General features: G+C 37.8%; 1 long non-coding RNA gene across 1 annotated transcript; it reads right to left on the bottom strand.

The window, feature by feature from the left end:
• Positions 1 to 151: 151 nt before the first annotated feature.
• Positions 152 to 9,622, bottom strand: LOC309606501. Its single transcript, XR_014231895.1, has 2 exons — positions 3,099 to 9,622; positions 152 to 2,720 (listed from the first exon to the last, which is right to left on the bottom strand). It is a non-coding gene; the product is annotated as an uncharacterized lncRNA (long non-coding RNA).
• Between the last annotated feature and the right edge of the window lie 7,091 nt (positions 9,623 to 16,713).

The following is a 16,713-nucleotide window of genomic DNA, read 5'->3' as shown; positions in this document are numbered from 1 at the left end:
GTTTTAGTTTTTAAGTTACTGCCAAACTGACCTTAAGATGGGATTTGCCACTTTAAAGTCGCATCAACAGTGTATGTCAGCACCCATTTCTTTATACACTGTCAGACCTGGCTCTTATCAGTGTCTTTAGATATGTTGGCAATCTGATGGCTTTTTTTTTTTTTTTACATCTTTATTGGAGTATAATTGCTTTACAATGTTGTGTTAGTTTCTGCTGTGTAACAAAGTAAATCAGCTATATGTATACGTATATTCCCAATCTGATGGCATTGTGTTTTAATTTGTGTTCGTTAATTGTTCCTAAGGTGTCACACTCTTTTTCAAGTACAATCTCCTTATATATGTTAAAGAATGACTGATCTACAATTGTGTCTTGATTTCCTCTTTCATTCAATTGTTAATGTTGGATTTTTGAAAACTTTTATAATTAACTTCTAATTTTGTTGGATTGCAGTCAGAGAATATGTTCAGAGATACACTTATTTGGTCTCTTGAAAGTGAAATCCTATAGCTGTCTCTTTCCGACAGCCTGGTGATGTGCCCTGGTTGTGCTGCTAGTTTGGGGAATTGCGGAGACCAGGAGTTGCTGTGGGAGGACTTGGTATACTATTCCAACCAAACAAACGACATCAACAAAATACCCACTTTTGCACGGTTGTTTCATGATTGCTTAAAAGGTTTACCTCTGTTTTCTATATCTAGTGTTCATATTTCTATATAGTAATTGCACACAACACACACACACGCACATGTGCGCACACACACATACACACACTACCGCCTTTGAGCTACACAACCAACCAGGTAGTCTCTCCCCATCTCCTAAAAGCTTTCCTGCCTTAGAAGCAGAACTTTTGCCATCCTATGTTTCCTAAAGCTTTGTACTAATTTTCCACATGATACATATCTACATTAATCTTTAAACCTCCCACAAATATACTTTTTAAGAAAATCTATTCACTTCAACCTAATGCTTAAATTTAATGCTTTACTTATAGCAAGTTATGTATTCCATACCTATATCCATATCCATGTTCCAACTATGTGCAAAGTTAAGTTGCAGGGGGTTTGATAAGAGACACATTACCATCCCAGTTCAATAATTAGAAACTACTTAATTCTTGTTAAAGAGAGAAGGAACTTCAGATCATCCACCTCAATCCCATTTTACAGAGACAGAAATTAAGGAAAAGTGAACTTCCCAAGATTATCTGCTTAGTTGGGCATGACTTACTTTCATTCTGAACTGATTCATTAGTTTTTGTTTGTTTGTTTGTTTGTTTTTTTGGCCGCACCACACAGCTTGTGGGATTTTAGTTCCCCGACCAGGGATTGAACCCGGGCCCTTGGCAGTGAGAGTGTGAAGTCCTAACCACTGGACTTCCAGGGGATTCCCCATTAGTTCTTTGAAAATTGAAACAAAAATTCACACAAACCTTTGTAATCATGAAAAACAATCATAGGTTAAGTTGTGTTTCACCGTTGATGGTATACGATTTATTGTGGTTTAAAGAGCATCATTCAATGAATCAGTGAGTGGTTGCAAGCTTTTTAATTTAAACAAATTCTGACACTCGTTGTCCTTTCTTCTTCCATCTCTTTCAAGATTATATGTAGCTCCTTCAGTGATACTGGTGTCCAGATTTGTCAACTTATTTAAGCAATTTAACCAGACCAGTGTAGGCTTTCCCACTGAGTCAAACAACAGACATCATTTGTGCCTCAGTCATAAATCCTGATAAAAGGGGTTTCAGAGCAAAAGCAAATTTGATATCTAATATTTAACAAGTAGTCTGGGGAGACTTTTACTTAGAAATCAAAATTTAATGAGATATTTCAACTCACTATTGCATTTCTGAAGATGAACTAGTCTGATGTAATTCTCTTCTTTCAAAGTTCTTTACTGAACTTTCTGTAATTGTTTTTCATGCAAGATTTGAAACATTTGGCCAGATATACATACTGACACAGAAACTAACATTTTGAAATTGATATGCATATACATGGTGGACAACCTCCCAAATTAACATTTAAGATATAGAATTCTTCCAAGATAGAGCTGAAAATACCATAGTGTTTTTGTTTTTTGTTTGTTTTTGTTTTCAAATACTCCACTTGTGGCCCTTCATTTCCTCATTGATTCCCTTTCTATCTTCTGCCAACCAGATGTGAGTATTGGCTAGGAATCTGTCTTGGCCTCCTGTACTTTTTTCTTCCTATTTTTCTCTTCCAAGAGCTTTCTCCTTATATAGGTTCAGTTCTCACCTTTATGTGTGTACCATCTCAATCTATGTCTCCTGCTCCTACCCCTCTCTCAGCTCATGAACACATGTACTGAATTGTCTCACGTTCAACCCAAAGATAGTGTGTCTGAAGCTGAACCTGTCATACTGAACCTGCCTGACCTTCTTCCATGCATCCTAATGTCGACATTGGAAAACTTGGGTCTCCTGAGCTTGAAATATTAGCATGAACTGTGATATCCTTCTATTTCCATCTCTTCCCTTTACCTACTCTCCAGCCAATTGTGATTTTCTGATGTTTCTTTTGTAACGTTACTTATGTGTTTTACTTTCTACTGCTACAACTTGATTGGAGCTTCAGCCTACCTTTAAGGATTCACAGATGATCTATGAGGATCTATACCATGACTTTTCCATAATCTTCTACACACAATTGCCAGATTAATCTTCCTAAAACTTACTTTTAATAATTAGGGCCTCGGGCTTCCCTGGTGGCGCAGTGGTTGAGAATCTGCCTGCTAATGCAGGGGACACGGGTTCGAGCCCTGGTCTGGGAAGATCCCACATGCCACGGAGCGGCTGGGCCCGTGAGCCACAACTACTGAGCCTGCGCGTCTGGAGCCTGTGCCCCGCAACGGGAGGGGCCGCGATAGTGAAAGGCCCGCGCACCGCGATGAAGAGCGGTCCCCGCACCGCGATGAGGAGTGGCCACCACTTGCCGTAACTAGAGAAAGCCCTCGCACGAACCGAAGACCCAACACAGCCAAAAATAAATAAATAAATAATTTAAAAAAAAAAAAAAAAAAAAAAGACTCCAACTTATCAATTTAAAAAAAAAATAATAATAATTAGGGCCTCTTCCTCAGTGTCCTTCAGATGTAGTTAATGATTTAGTGAAAAAGACAAGATGTTTCAATTTTGTTTACCATCACATGATTGAATTGGACCACATGTTTCTCAGATTCCTTATAATTATGTCATTTTCTGCATTTGTTGGGCTGGAGTTCTGTAAACATGCTTCTCCAACCCCATCTTCTTTTCCTTGTCTCTCAGGAACCCTTTGTCTATTGTGCTTCCACACTTCTCTCATTATTTCTCACACTTGAAGTAACTTTAAAATATCCTACTTTTGAAGGTCAACTTAAATCTTATTACCTGAAGATATTCAGTTCAAAATTATTATTACCATTCTGAAAACATATCTGGCCTTTGCTCAAAATCATTTTAGATGTTTTATCATATTGATAACACAATTGGAAAATCTAAATACTCTTTTCCAAAGACATGTAAGTGCTAGGTAAGAAAGAATAATGAAGAAACCTGGGTTTAAGTCTCAGCTCTTTGACTTCCAATCTGCATGTCTCCTAACAAGCCCCTTACCCAACACACACTGTGTCTCCGTTTGCTCATTTGTGAAATAAGTAGGGTTGGATTAGATAGTCCCCAAGTCTCTTTCAGTTTATAATTCATAAACCAATATTTAAAGACATTTCATATAATATAGTATAAACTCTACTATTATACATCAAACTCTACTATTATGAAATAGACTCTATTTTATTACATGTTTATCTGGTGATCATTAAATTTCTCAAGCCCAGGCCCTTATAAAAATATTCAAGCTTCAGAATCAAAATGATAGATAAATTACAAGATAGTTGTTTTATTTTTATTACTGTATAAAACCAGTTTTATTCAGTTGAGCTATTAAAATGTGGGGTTACTTACTCAATAGGTTCTGATACTAATTCCAGTGTGGGTTATGGGAGAAGTTTCCCATACCAGCAAGCAATTCTTGGGACACCACCTGGATATCCTACAATTCAACTCAATTCTGACACAGTCTTTCCAGAAATATCATCAGATTCCACAGGTTACAAACTCCATCCTACAAGACTGCCCCCCCGACCCCCATACTTCGCATGCTTGTCACAAGCCCAAGTTGTTACCTGTGCTTCTGACTGGCTACAAATTGGAGGTTTCAAGGACCCCCCTCCTTGGTCTTCAGATGCGAGTCACAAGCCCAGGCTGTTACCTGTAGTTCTGACCAACTGGCTATATATTAGAGGTTCCCATGAGTCCCTCCTTCCTTGGGTTTGATCAGTTTTTTAGAGAGGCTCACAGAACTCTGAAAAACATTTTACTTACTAGATTACTGGTTTATTGTAAAAGGTTATAACTCAGGAATAGCCAGATGGAAGAGATGCATAGGGCAAGGTATGTGGGAAGGGGCGCAGAGCTTCCATGCCCTCCCCAGGTGTGCCAGTCTCACCAAATCTCCACGTGTTCACCAGCCCAGAAACCCTCAGAGCCCTGTCCTTTTAGGTGTTTATGGAGGCTTCATTACAGAGCTGTGATTGATTAAATCATTGGCCATTGTTGATTGAATTCAATCTCCAGCCACTTTTCCTTCCCCAGATGTTAGGATATCAGGGGGTGGGACTGCAGTTCCAACCTTCTAATCACATTGTTGACTGTCTTAGAAATTAAGCCCCTATTCACAGGTGCTTTCCATAAGTCACCTAATTAACGTAACAAAAATACCTTTAGGCCTCCCACACTTAGGAAATCCCAAGGGTTTTACGAACTCTAGGCCAGAAATGGGGATGAATACCAAATATGTATTTCTTATTATAAATCACAACATCACACTTATATAATATATTAATTGAATAAGCTAGGGAACTTTTATTGGAAAAAAAAGCTTGCTAAGTACAAGTCACTGTGAGAAACATCGATGGATTGGGAATAGGGATGAAGATACAGAAATGAATTCAAAGGTTTGGTATCTACCTTCAAGGAACCAATTGTCTAATGGGGGAGGCATACAGATAAAGAAATTACTGTAATTATAAGCATAAGAAGCTGTTAATTGTTACCACTTATTGAATACTTACTGTGAACTAGGACCTATGCCAGAGACTAACATACAAATGCTAATTAGCATGCACAAACTATTTTTTACAACAAGATTCCAAGATTATTATTCCTGTTTTGCAAAAGAAAAAAATGAGATCAGAAATCTTAATCTCTCCAAAGTCATATAACTAGAGTGATGAGAATGTACTATCCATTACATCTTATTAGGTATCTTTTGAGGCTTGGAAATATTTCTGTAGAAAGGCTTATTCAAAAAGAATAATTATTTCTAAATGGAGGTGTCACTTAGAAAATTGCCTTTGAAAGTAGCCTTAGAGTTGAGTCTTATAAGAAGAGTAGATTTTCCATTGACTTGGTGGGTAGAGAAGTCATTTTAGGCACAGAGAACAGATTGAATAAAATCCCAGAGGCAAAGGAGTAGAAGTCATATTCAGGGAATTCTGGTGATTAGGCATATATAATAAGAAGAGCAGGGAGTGAGCAAAGAAAAAGATGCAGCTTTTGAGGTTGGGTGGGCAGGATATTAGAAGAGTGTGTTACTTACCCAGGGCAAGTTAATTAGAAAAAATAGCCATTCTAAGTTCTTTCAAAGATGACAGCTCCATCAGCTTGCATAACAGGAAATAGAATCTACCCACCTGCTTAGTTCCTAATGCAATTTACTGAGGGCTGTGTCTTCCTACACACTTCTTCATAACTAATTTGACCTATACCAGATAGTAGTTTTACAGCAGCTGCAGTCAACATGAAAAGCTCTTTTTTTCATGATAATTTTCTACTCTCTTTCTGGTCTATTGAGTTTCTAAGCAATTTTTTTTCTTGTTCTTTGTTCCCTCTTGCAAAAGTTTTGCTCTTCTCATCGTGGGCTTGAAAATAGTGTGTGGGTTGCCAAAAGGCAAATACAGTGAAGGTGAGTTTTGAAGTTGGTTTCAGGTGCTCCCACCAACTTTTTTCTTCAGTATAATGGAGGAGCAACTCCAGAGTCTTTGTGGGATGTGAAAATTTAACACATTTCCAGGATCACATTCATATTATTAATTATGATGTATTTTATTTAGTTTTATCCAGTAAAGCCAATCTACTGACACCAGGTTTTGGTGAAGGCAAGTGCAGCATTTACTGCAGGTGCGAAGCCAGGACTCCGGGCAGCTAATGTTCAAAAGACCCGAACTCCCTGATGGGTTTCAAGGAAGGGTTTTTAAAGGCATGGTGAGCGAGAGAGTCTCAGGGTACATGATCAGCACGTGCACAATTCTCTGATTGGTTGACGGTGAGGTACCAGGGTGATGTCACAGGGGTTAGCGTCATCAATCCTCAGGCTCCAGCCAGTCTGGGGGCTATGTGCTCATGGTCATCTTGCAGTTAACTTCTTCCATCTGGTGGGGGTTTTAGTATCTGTGAAACAGCTCAGGAATGTGCATCAGATGCTATTATCTATGTCCTTCAGGGAGGAACTAAAGATTCTGTGACTCTGCTATATGGCTGATCCATTGTTTAAATTGATACCAGTTCTCCTGGCCCAATTGCTCTTTCTTTGTTACTACATGTTCACATTTTTCTAATCATTAATTCTTGAGCCAGCCTTTTGTGACTCAGGGGAGGCCTAGGAGACTAAAGTTTTTCTATAAACAAGAGGTGGGCAAAGGACATGGAGGGGTCTGTCCTGGGAAGGCCCCATAGGATCCTGCTCAGTTACATATCCTTCTAGTGAAATAACATTTACTTATAAGTGTCTAATAGAAGAGCTTACATTTAAAAACCTTTGTACCACTTGTTTTTAAGAAACGATCTTACATTATAAAATAACTTGGTAATCTAAGTATTAGAAAATTAATCAGCAAAACAACACTGTGTAAACAATGCGATATATACTTAGTTATATCTTTTAATGTGAGACATTTAATATAGATTTCACATGGTGAGGGTTTAATTTATATATATGAATACACACATGTATCTACATATATAAGACAGCAAACTGCCCTAAAAACATTTAACTGTTAAAAGTTAACAATATAGCAACACATAATAAATGAAATCAGATAAATGCAAAATATACTTAACGATCAACTCCTTTTTGAAGTCCAATCATAAAGAGAAAGACCAAGCTATTGGTTAACCAGTTGATTGGTTATTGGTTAATTAAGTTAACCAATTAAATTACCAGGGTTAGATGGAGAATAGATCACTCAGAAGGTAGATAGTTCAAACAAGAAAACATAAAACAGAGAGACAAACATTGGCAATACTTTTTAGAGAACTTTGCTTAGAAGAATTTACTCTGGCCTAAGAGATCCCTTTACCCCAAAAACAAATTGAGATGTGTACATTGAGATATCATAGCTTTGTGCTATTAACCTTTCAAGTTATATAACTCACTTACCTTGCCTTGATTCTAGGCTTGACAGAAATCTTTGGACTAGAATTTATTTTCCAGTGTGTGTGGTGTGAATGTGTGTGTTTTGGGAAATGCATGTGCTGGATATATGATACGACTGCCAGTCCTCAAAGCAGTACTGTTTCCTATGACATAAGATTAATTTTATTAGTATCATATTGGTAGTATTTTATTCCAGGTTTACTGATAGATCATTGATGTATATTTTTAAGGTGTACGATGTGATGATTTAATACACATGTATATTGCAAAATGATTACCAAAATGAGGTTAATTGATATCTCTATTCCCTCACAAAATTACTGTGTGTGTGTGTGTGTGTGTGTGTGTGTGTGTGTGTATGTGTTGGTAAATTTTAAGATCTATTCTCTTAACAACTTTCAAGTATATAATACAGTATTGATGATTATAGTCACCATGCTATACATTAGATCCCCAGAACTTATTCATCTTATTGTTGGAAGTTTGTAGACTTTGACCAACATCTCCCCATTTCCTCCTCCCCTATACCCTAGTAATCACCATTCTACTCTATGTTTCTAGGAATTTGGCTTTTTTATACTCCACATATAAGTGAGAACATACAGTATTTGTCTTTCTCTGTCTGACTCATTTCACTTAGAATAATGCCCTCAAGATCCATTCATGGTGTCACAAAAGGCAGGATTTCCTTCTATTTAGGGTTGAATATATATACACAATGGAACATATCACATATCCCATCTTCCGTATCCAATCATCCATTGGTGGACACTTAGGTTATTTCCATGTCTTGGCTATCATGAATAATGCTGCAGTGAACATAAGGGTGCAGATATCTCTTTGATATCTTATTTTTATTTCTGTTGAATATATACCTAGAAGTGGAATTGCTGGATCATATGGTAGTTCTATTTTTAATTTTTTGAGGAACCTCCATACTGTTTCCATACTGGCTTTACCAATTTACATTTCCACCAACAGTACACATGGTTTCCTAGTCTCCACAGCCTCAATACTTGTTATTTCTTGTCTTTTTGATAATAGCCATTCTGACAGGTGTGAGGTGATATCTCATTGTGGTTTTTATTTGCATTACCCTGATGATTAGTGATGTCAAGCATCTTTTTATGTACTTCTTGGCCATTTGTATGACGTCTTTGGAAAAATGTATTCAAGTCTTTTATCCATTTTTAATTTTTTTTGCTATTGAGTTATGTGAGTTCCTTATATATTTCAAACATTAACTCCTTATCATATAGGTGATTTGCAACTATTTTCTCCCATTCGTAGGCTGCCTTTTTATCTTGCTAATTGTTTTTCTCTGCAGATGCTGTTTAGTTTGATGTAGTCCCACTTGTATATTTTTGCTGTTATTGCTTTCATTTTTTGCAATTCTCGTCATATTCAAAAAACTGTTTTCAAGACCAATATTAAGGTGCTTTTTCCTTATGTTTCCTTCTAGTAGTTTTATGCTTACAGGTTTTGCATTTAAGTCTTTAATACGTTATGAGTTAATCTTTTGAATAGTATAAAATAAGAGTTCAGTTCACTCTTCTGCATGTGGTTAGCCAGTTTGTCCAGCATTATATTTGTGTTATTAATATATCCTGTGAACTTTGGTACCCTGACTCCACCTTTAAAAAGTTTCTGCTTCTTTCTGTCAAAGTCACATTTCTGAGACCATAACTGAAAATCAGTCTCTCACCATTGTAAGTAAAAGCCACCTGAGGATGTCCCTTGGCAACAGTAGACTAGCTTTTCTGTGGCATAAAGTTTGCTGTTGTCTTCTTTCTTTGCTGTTTAACATCACTCATTATTTTGCCTCTATTTTTTTTATATTAAGTAGTATATAGAAGAAATTATCAGAAGTTTCTACATACCCACAGAAAGGAAATTAGCAAGAAGAAATAGTGAATCAATGAACACTCACATGAATAAAAACAGGCTCTTATATAACATTAATGGCAATAAGAATGTTAGCAGGAACTGGTATTTATTGAGTTAGTCTATGTACCAAGTATTATGTAAGCCCTTTGTGTGGGATCAATGATTCCTCCCAGCAATTCTATGAGACCAAGACTACTATCGATTACAGATGAGGTAAATGAAGATTAGACATGTGAAGTAACATGTTTGTGGTCTAGCTACTTCTGCTCGCATAGGGGCCTGAACCAAGACATGAAACCAGGTCTGTCTTTTGAAGAGCTCTTGAACATTCACAGATAGTGGTGTGATCCTAAAAATCAGTAACACACAAAATTTCCACCAACTGTGGAAATCAGAATTAGATGTATTGTTGAGAAGGCGAGTTGTTAGTTTGTCTTCAGACATATCCAAGAGAAATAATTCTTACGTGATAAATCATCAAAATCCTGTGTGTAGATGAATAAATTATGGAAGAGGATAAGGATAGCTTACTAGGTAACTCTAACTTGATTTTTTAATTCCACAATTCCACAGATGTTTTTATTTTTACCAAAAGTGAATAATTGCACTTTTCACATTTAGATTCACCTGTGGTATTTATCTCAGAGAGGCGGCAGCAGTGAGTGGTGGCTTGAAGTGAGATCTTAGTTCCCTGCCCAGGAATTGAACCTAGGTAGCCTGGATGAAAACCAGGAATCCTAGCTACTAGACCAGCAAAGGCTAGAGGCTAGAAGCAAATTTTCCCTGGCTCTTGCCTCTGTTTGAAAGCAAGAATGTTTCAAGGAGGCAAAAACTGTAAAAACAGGTGCAAAGTTTATTCTTAGAGGCACAGCAAAACAAGTGGGAGAGCACACAGAGAAACAGTTTATTTAAGACAGAAGCAAGGCAGAGATACACACCTGGAAAGAAAGGGTGTCGGCATCCTCCCTAATGAGGAGGAGCTCGGCAAAGAGGCGGTTAAATCACTTATATAGGGCAGTTCTTCCAGATCTTTGTTTACCTTTGGCCAATTATCTGGTTTCTTTTTCCACACCTGACCTGCCCTAGGACCCTGCCCAACATGCGTGCGCAACTTTTTTCCAAGCTGGATTTCAGCCCAGAGGCCTATGGGACGGCCTTAGCATCACATATTATGGGGTGGTGCCCCCTCCTTTTGACCCCCAAGGAGCCTTTCTGCGCATGTGCAGTGTTTCCCTTGTCCCAAGGATGGGAAATATATGACCTCTTGATCTTTTACTCAAACAAGGTTTATCCCCTTTCTGTTCCTGCCGTGACTGTTATCTTAAGGTGTCCACAGGAAACAAAGTCCAGCTGTGTACCCTGTTCCTGTTGTTATTTACATCTTGAAGTGCAAACAGGAGGCTGGCTGTAAATATCTAGTCTAGAGCCCACCTGCCTCCTTCCTCACGAAATGTAAACAAGAGGCTAGCTGTAAATGCCTAGCCTGGAGCCCATCTATCTCCTGCCTCAGTATTAAACGGCATGTCCTTTCTATCCTACTCTACGAAAGTTTCAGGTAGGGTTTTTATATCAAAGAATTTCCATTTATAATGAAGAAATTGACATCCAGGGGCTAACCCGTCTCCTTGTTAGCAAGGCTTAGGCTTCCAAGGCTTTGCTGCTCCAGGGCCACGTGGCCACAAACCAGACCTGTCAGAGAAAGAAGACCTCTTGCCTCCTCTCCGATGCCCAATGGAAACAATCCTCTGTGCATTATACCTATTTTTGTATATTTCTTAGTGTCAAGTCAGAGTATTTACTAGTTTGTTTATTCTTGGGGGTGAGGGGCGAGTTTTGTTGTATTTGGCTTTTTATGTGTTGTTTTGTTTTAAATTACTTTAATGAGGTATGATTTACATATAAAAAGCTCTACTTAATGTTAACAATGTGATGAATTTGGAGATAAGTATACACCCATGAAACCATCTCTGCAATCAACGCCATAAACATATCCATCACCTCCAAAATTACTCTCCTGCCCTATTCCGTCATTCATTCATCCATTCATTCATTCTTTCATGGTAAGTAGAATGTTGGTTACTAGGAGTTGGGGGAAGGGGAACATGCAAAACTTTTGGTCAAAGGTTACAAAACTTCAGTTATGCAAGATGATTAAGTTCTGAAGGTCGACGGTATAACTAATGTCATAGCTGTGTTATATACCTAAAATTTGCTAACAAGGTAGATAGATTTTATGTTGCATTTGTTTCAATGCCTCGTCCCTACTCCACTGCACTTATTTTTCTTCACAGCACTTACCTGATATACTACATTTTGTGTTGTTTTTATATTATTACCTTTCTTCTTCCATTCGATTGTACCCTACATGAGAGAAGGAAGTTTTGCTTTGTTTGTTTGTTTTGATCACTATCCTCAGTGCCTAGAACAGTGCCTGATAAATGGTAAGTTCTCAAAAACATTGCTGATGAAATGAACTACACAGTAATGTGTCTTTAATATGTAGAACTGACAGAAGTTTATGCAGTACTATATTAATTTCCCTGGGGTGAACTGTAGCATCAATTTGAGCTCCTCAGATAGCGGTCTCTGCTCTGTTACATGTGTCCTTCTGAAGATAGTCATTAGCCAAGTCCATGACTAGTGTATACACATCCCTAGTGTGAGGCAGAGCAATAATTGCCTCCCACACTAAGGCTTTTTTGGTCTTCCAGTCTTAATTAAAGCCAGATTAGTAACTGTGGGGAAATTCCTATGATTCTTCTGGGATGTTGGTCCAGACTTCCCCCTTTCTCTCTTCTTTTAACACAGTTCTTATTCTCCTGGACATGGTAGATGCTTAAATATCAAAGGAATATACTTTTCTTCCATTTTCTTAGGAAAATCTGTTTTAAAATAATTCCAAATCCTTGAGGGAGAATGTAATTTAATTTTCACTGTTACAAACCAGAAGTTGTTGTTCCTACTTACCATTTGTTCCTAAACGACAGCCTAGAAAAGCCTAATCTTTGCACCTAGCCATTCTATCCTGTGAATAAGAAGAGAAAGCTAGAAGATCTGTACAAAAGTATGTGCAATGGAGTGATCTTTTTTTATTAGGACATGTGCTCACTCATTTATCACAGCATTGTAGTGGTTCTTTTTGCAACAGACATTGAGCTAGGTGAGAAAGCACATGAAGAGAGACTGAAAAGAACATTAGATTCAAAATTAGAAGGACCAAGATTGAGTCAGAATGGGGCATATAATAGCAGTGTGACTTTGGCAACTCAAATTTCTTTGAGTTTCATATTTTTTATTAAGAAAATGAAGGTGTTAATACATACTTTACAAACTTGGATTTTCTGAGCACTGGAAGAATTACTGATTCCATTAAAAAAAGTTTTGTTTTTATATGAAATTAAATATTATCATAAAAAGTTTCATAATATAATAAGAAGGGGGTATATAAGAAAGACAGAGAGAGAAAGGGAAAATGACTGCCAGGGTTCTTTTCTCAACATAAAAAATTCAGCATGAGAAAAATATATAAATGTTTGAAGTAACAAGCAACTACATGGCATTGAAGTCAACAACATGGGCTTTAGAGTCAGATTATCTGTGTTCAAATCTAGGTTATGCATTTCTCTCACTGCATGATTTTGAGTATTTACTTAATCCCTTTGTTCTTCAATTTCCTCATTTATAAATTTGAGATAATAATATTGGTCTCATATGGCTAGTGTGAGGATTGGGATAAGCGTTTAGCATACTAAGCTCCCATGATGTTATTTTACATATTAATGTTATTAATATTGTAAGTGGGACAGCACACAAAATTCCTGTTGCCAAAAGTGGATTTTCAGGAGTGCCATGCAGAGATGTGAGGTGGTCCCTTAGTATGATAAAGGAGAATGGCTAGTTGGCCATCTTTTTCTTCCCTCTTTTTCTCTTTCTTTGTCTTCTGTACATTGATGTTTCCACTTTCCAAAGCTTAGGTTGCCCAGGGCCCTTTGCTGCAAACCCATCTGGTGCTCAGAGATCTTGGCTCTTCCCTTTTTGGGACTACAGTGTGCAAGGAACAGGGAGTACAGAGAGTAAATTAAATAAGTGACAAACTGACCCAAGTCATATTAATTATGACTTACTGGATTTTTTTTCTCCATTTTCAACAAGAGGTGGTCAGTGAATAAAATGAGTGAAGAAGCAAGAAATACAGACTCTATCTGGGTATTCTCATGACCTCCCAAACCAAAAAGCGTGCTCTATAAATACAGACCATCATCAGCATCAGCATCAGCATCATCAAGCCATATAACATTTTATAGTTATTATAGTTTAAAATCACATTTACTGATTACTAGGTTTGATCCCAACAGTTTTATAGTTAAATAAATATTATTGTTTTTATCTTACATGTAATCTTTGTGTCCTTCTTATAAATTCTAGGCAGGTCTGTAAATATGTTATTAAAAAAAACAGCTGTAGATGATCACACTCACCTATGGTATTCAGATGAATGGTGAGCAATGTGATCTGTCAGTCCACAAATATTTAGTAATTATATATTATTTCCTGCCTCCTTATATGTTATTTCCTATCTCAGTCCGTAAAGATCCACTTCAGTTGGGTAGAGTCCACTCTTGTTTTCTAGTCTCTATCCTTTTTCCCTTTTAAAATCTCCTTAGTTTTTCTAAGTCTCTGTTCTCCTTCTTGTTTCCAGCACCGCTCTGAAAATCTTTGCTGCAAGCTGTTTGAAGGGGGTTTACACGAAGCTCAAAAAAACATCTAAAATATTTCAGGGTCTTGGCAGGACCTGTGGGTGAATTGGGCAGGAAGTTTATAATATTACAAAGGGAATGATGAATGAAACTAAACCTCAACTTCAGGAGAAGTGTGATGACTTGGAGAGAGAATGAGAGAGGAGGCACTGACAGTTCAGTTCCACTTGACCCTTGACAAGTGATAATGAAGTTTCAGTTTTAACACATGTCTCCAATTTTTCAAGAGAAGTTGCAAATGAGGGTATTTTTCTTAATATCTCAATTTAGAATATTGGCAATGTTTTCAAATCCTTAAAGAAAAAAAAAATACTGTGTAAGTCTAATAAAATGACCCCAAGACCAGATTTGTTCTTTGTCTATCAACCCGAAACCTCTGCTTTACACCCTTCAGAAGTTTGTGAGGGGACAATGTAAAGAAAATGTAGCCCTGTTAATATCGACTGCCCTTCATCAAGTAACTGATGAGTTATGCCAGTCTGTCAGTTTATTCTATTTGGCCAAAGACCTCCTCTTTACTAGGTGCAGGGTTGAGAACAAAAAGGGTGAGTAGAGAAACTCCTGCTGCTTACGAATGAGGTATCTATGGCTCAAATATTTGCTCTAGATGGCGTCACCATAGGTTCTAGTTTGCCAGGGACAGTCTTCATTGCGGTGCGCGGGCCTCTCGCTATCGTGGCCTCTTTTGTTGCGGAGCACAGGCTCCAGACGCGCAGGCTCAGTAGTTGTGGCTCACGGGCCTAGTTGCTCTGCGGCATGTGGGATCCTCCCAGACCAGGGCTCGAACCCGTGTCCCCTGCATTAGCAGGCAGATTCTCAACCACTGCGCCACCAGGGAAGCCCCATTCTTTATTTTAAAGTCTATTTTATGTGATATGGGTATAGCTACTCCAGCTTTCTTTTGATTTCCATTTGCATGGAATATCTTTTTCCATCCCCTCACTCTTAGTCTGTATGTGTCCCTAGGTCTGAAGTGGGTCTCTTGTAGACAGCATATTTGTGTGTCTTGTTTTTGTATCCATTCAGCAAGCCTGTGTCTTTAGGTTGGAGCATTTAATCCATTCACGTTTAAGGTAATTATCAATATGTTTGTTCCTATGACTGTTTTCTTAATTGTTTTGGGTTTGTTTTTGTAGATCCTTTTCTTCTCTTGTGTTTCCCACTTAGAGAAGTTCCTTTAGCATTTGTTGTAGAGCTGGTTTGGTGGTGCTGAACTCTCTTGGCTTTTGCTTGTCTGTAAAGCTTTTGATTTCTCCATCGAATCTGAATGAGATCCTTGCTGGGTAGAGTAATCTTGGTTGTAGGTTCCTCTCTTTCATCACTTTAAGTATATCTTGCCACTCCCTTCTGGCTTGTAGAGTTTCTGCTGAGAAATCAGCTGTTAACCTTATGCGAGTTCCCTTGTATGTTTTTTGTCATTTTTCCCTCGCTGCTTTCAGTAATTTTTCTTTGTCTTTATTTTTTGGCAAGTTGATTACTATGTGTCTCGGCGTGTTTCTCCTTGGGCTTATCCTGTATGGGACTCGCTGCGCTTCCTGGACTTGGGTGGCTATTTCCTTTCCCACGTTAGGGAAGTTTTCGACTATAATCTCTTCAAATATTTTCTCTGGTCCTTTCTCTCTCTCTTCTCCTTCTGGGACCCCTATAATGCGAATGTTGTTGCATGTAATGTTGTCCCAGAGGTCTCTTAGGCTGTCTTCATTTCTTTTCATTCTTTTTTCTTCATTCTGTTCCGCAGCAGTGAATTCCACCATTCTGTCTTCCAGGTCACTTATCCGTTCTTCTGCCTCAGTTATTCTGCTATTGATTCCTTCTTGTGTAGTTTTCATTTCAGTTAGTTCATCTCTGTTTGTTTGTTCTTTAATTCTTCTAGGTCTTTGTTAAACATTTCTTGCATCTTCTCGATCTTTGCCTCCATTGTTTTTCCGAGGTCCTGGATCATCTTCACTATCATTGTTCTGAATTCTTTTTCTGGAAGGTTGCCTATCTCCACTTCATTGAGTTGTTTTTCTGGGGTTTTAGCTTGTTCCTTCATCTGGTACATAGCCCTCTGCCTTTTCATCTTGTCTATCTTTCTGTGAATGTGGTTTTTGTTTCACAGGCTGCAGGATTGTAGTTCTTCTTGCTTCTGCCTTTTTAAGACTGTTGATACACATTGCCAAATTACCATCCAGAAACGCTATGCCAATTTGTAGTCCACCCCAACAGTGGATGTGAAGCCTGCCTCACACAAACACTGGCTTGTAGCACTTTTCAAAAAGTGTAAAACTACAAAAGTGAATACCTCTCCCTTTTTCATGCAAGTGGGATTACTCCAAATATCATAACTTTTTTCAGTTAATTTAGCAAGTCAGTAAATTTGCATCTACTGCATCATTTTTTGTGACTGTTCAGTGTTCCATTATATGAATATGCCACAGTACACATAGCTTCTCCGTTCTTGTATATAAGCTGTGTCCAGTTTCCAGTTCCAAATAGTACTCTGATATGTGTCCTTGCCTATATCTCTGACTATTTCTTTTGGTTAAATACTTAGAAAGAGAGTTGTTGGATCAAAAGCGTATAC

This window comes from Balaenoptera borealis (genome assembly GCF_965194805.1).
Source record: "Balaenoptera borealis genome assembly, chromosome: 11".
Lineage (NCBI taxonomy): Eukaryota > Metazoa > Chordata > Mammalia > Artiodactyla > Balaenopteridae > Balaenoptera > Balaenoptera borealis.
The sequence above is the reverse complement of the archived record's forward strand: the minus strand, read 5'-3'. Positions and strand labels throughout refer to the sequence as shown.